Genomic DNA, 3,782 nt, shown 5'->3' with positions numbered 1-3,782 from the left:
AGGGAGTTATCCCTCTCACCGCGACCAGCAGCACGAACGTATCTGGATTTCAGGGTTATTTCCCTTCGTCGGCGTTCGACAGCTGATGACCTTGGTGAGAGAGACAAAAACCTGGCAAACCTTATATCTTCTTTTCCAGTGAAATTCTTCACTGATATTGAAAAGGTGAAAACAAGCAATGTTAATTCTCTAAATGAAGTATTAACAGTAACTGCACGATAAAGTGTAGTATATAAATTTACATATATTAGCAAGAAATATCCTTGATGTACTGAGCGGACGAACTGCGATGTACTGAGTGCGTGATAGGTGAACCATGATAAGGTCAGAGGTTACTGTATATGTAAACTTGAAATTATGATCGTAAGATGTTGGTTGCTTCTGATACTATCCATCCATCCAACTTCCGTCCACTATTCGGGGTATGGTCGCGAGTGACAAAGTCCCTAGGCACCTTCTCTATACGATCGTATCAGAAGCAAACGACATCAGACTTTTCGGCTGGATCCCCAAGCGAGATCAACTGAGACTATATTCTATTTTACTCTAGGCACAAGGCCCGAAATTTTTGGAGAGGAGGCCAGGCGACTAGATCGACCTCAGTACGCAACTGGTACTTAATTTATCGACCCCGAAAGAATGAAAAGCAAAGTCGACAGGCTTCTGACAGCTAGCCGCCTTTATCGAATGAAATATTAAAGCATATTTCATTAATCATTTAGAAAGCAAGTCTATAAAGGTTAGAGGGCATAAAATTTTCAAACGATTGAATAAATAATTTCGTAATTTTAGCCTTATGTACACAAGCGATGGTTGTGGTTTTAATTACAATAAGATTACGAATATATTGAAATTATTTACCTGGTCACCCATGAAGAACTGGCTTCCATTGTTGTGCATCTCCAAGGTTCTTTCCATGAAGGGCAGGATTCTGCGACAGGTTTCTTGGTATCTCATGCGCTGCTCAGACTGCCACGATAAATTTAATGCTATTTTTATACATGGTTATTTCAAAGGCCACGTATTTTTTATACTTCTTCAAACGAATCCCACATACTCACAAAGACATGCACACATGTGCAAACGCACAAACACGCACACACACGGATACACACGTATGTATCCACACACACATGAGTGAGTGGACGAACGAAAGCGGCATTCAACACCTTTTGTAAAAGTTACATATACATTTTAATAACATTTTGACTCCGTTCCATATGACTAAGTTTCATGGGCATAAAGAGGACAGGGCTCCTGATTCCGAATGAGATGGATTCGTTCTCTGCGCCCACAAAACCAGGTACTTGATAATAATGGCTATCCTTGAAACCAAATCTTTCATAATAACACAGAAGTCTTTTGATCTAAGTCAAACCGTTACTAGAATACACACATATCCACTTACGCATATATACACACGCACACACACACCCACACACACACACAAACAAACACACACAAACACACACATATATATCCTTTTCTTCTTTTTTTATTCTTTTACTTGTTTCCCTCATTTGACTGTTTGACTGCAGCCATAATGGATCACCGAGTTAAAGGTGATTTTAGTCGAAGAAATCGACCCCAGGACTTATTCTTTGTGAGCTTAGCTTTAATTCTATCGGTCTCTTTCGCCGAACTGCTTAATTACAAGGGCCTAAACGCATCAACGTGGAGGCGCGTGGCTTAGTGGTTAGGTTATCAGCATCATGATCGAAAGATTGTGGTTTCGATTCCTGGACCGAGCGACGCGTTGTGTTCTTGAGCAAAACACTTCATTTCACGTTGCTCCAGTCCACTCAGCTGGCAAAAATGAGTAACGCTGCGATGGACTGGCGTCCCGTCCACCTGGAGAACACATACTCCATTGAAACCGGGAAACCGAGCCCATGAGCCTGGCTAGGCTTTAAAAGGGCGCATTTATTATTATTATAAACACTTCAACATTGGCCGTGAACTGCTGGTGATGATGGTGGGGATGGGGGCCAAACATTCTACCTAGTGTGGTGGGATGCGAGATATCTTGATTGGTTGGCGAATATATAACCATCAGGTTACAGTATATACTGTTTTAAATATGCTTCCATATCTATAACTGTATATTCTCTACAAGAATCTACAAATATTCCCTAGATTTCTACATTTATAGGAAAATATAATTCCGAACTATCAACTCTCTGAATCATTTTGGCATATTACTACGTCAAATCACACCATGAGTAAGTATTAAGATATAGGATTATCGGATTAGCTAACTTTACATGTGGCGCCAAACAATGTTCCATTTAAATAGCAAACTACAGGTCATTTATTAATCCTTTCCAATCCTTAATCCTTTCCAATTTATCGTAAATTGGCCGCTGAGCTTGGTAACTGAAACAATGGAATCAAGCTACATTAGCCGCTAATGGGAATGGTAATTACATTATGGATCATAATGTAGGATTTTGAAGACTACATTATCCATCGTTCTCTTTGACAATGAATTACTTCAGATTAATATAACAATCAGATATATTCTTTGTTTAATGTTAATAATTCACGGGCCAATGAGATTAATTTTTGCATCATATAGCATGGCATCTACACAGACAGACACACACACACACACACACAAACACACACACAAACACAAACACACACACACACGCACGCATACACACACGCACAGAAACACAACCATATACGAGCCAACAGATGGCAGCATAGGGTCCATGAGGCAGTGTGCCAAGTGATATCACTGTGTTTCCTTCGCTCGCGGTGAAATTTATGATTCTGTGATCACGTGTATGCTGTAACCTTCAATTTTGTCATGGACAGGAGCAAAGACCCAACGTGAAATTTTGCGTTAAACGTGGGACGTCTGCTATAGCGATGTGGAGCATGCTTCGGCAAGCTTATGGCCGCGTGGCAAAGGGTCGTACACAACGATTCGAGTGACACGGGCGCCTGAAAAGTGAAAGGACGCCTGTGAAAGACGCTGAGGAATCTGGAAGACTTGCCACGTGCGTCACCCCAGGAAATGTGAAATTGTGCTTCGCGAATTCGTCCCCCAACACCAGACCGTCATTCGAGAGTTCTGCTACGATATTTTGAAGCGTTTGAGTGAGGACATTCGGCCAAAGCGACGACATATGTGATGCCCGAAGGATTGGATTCTTCACCGAAACCTTTTCATTCGTGAGTTTCTCGCCAAATACAAAATAGTATCGCTTCTGAACCCACCCTATTCGCCAAATTTAGCACCTGCTGATATTCATCTCTTCCCCAAGATGAAAATGCAGCTTAAATGTTGCCGTTTTAACACGGTTTTCGATATCCTGAGCGAATCGCAGAAGGTTCTCGACTCGCTTTCGAAGAACAACTTACACCCGAATTCTAAATATGGCAGGAACGCTGTGACGGGTGTATTGCTGCGCAACGTGACTACTTCGAAGGAGATGATGTTAAAACTGAGGTAAACCTTTTCGTTGTTGTTGTTGATGTTGTTATTATTATTATTATTCAGGTCACTGCCTGGAATCGAACTCGGAATCTTGGGGTTAGTAGCCAGCGCTCTTAACCACTACGCCATATGTCCGTGACCTGAATAACAATAATGATAATAATATTTTTTTTTATATAGTTTCAGCTTAGAGCTGCGGCCATGCTGAGGCATCACCCAGAGATAGAATGGGGCATGCCAACGCTAGGCCGAAATAGCTGTGAGATTTTGTCCCTTCTCCAATAGCTAAATGTCCTTTAAATTTGAAATCTTAATTGTTGATATGACATGGTAT

General features: G+C 41.2%; 1 pseudogene; it reads right to left on the bottom strand.

The window, feature by feature from the left end:
* The window catches only part of LOC106869782 (S-crystallin 1-like), a 21,904-nt pseudogene that overhangs the window by 4,575 nt on the left and 13,547 nt on the right, over window positions 1-3,782 (bottom strand).

Source organism: Octopus bimaculoides, chromosome 5, assembly GCF_001194135.2.
Source record: "Octopus bimaculoides isolate UCB-OBI-ISO-001 chromosome 5, ASM119413v2, whole genome shotgun sequence".
NCBI lineage: Eukaryota > Metazoa > Mollusca > Cephalopoda > Octopoda > Octopodidae > Octopus > Octopus bimaculoides.
The sequence above is the reverse complement of the archived record's forward strand: the minus strand, read 5'-3'. Positions and strand labels throughout refer to the sequence as shown.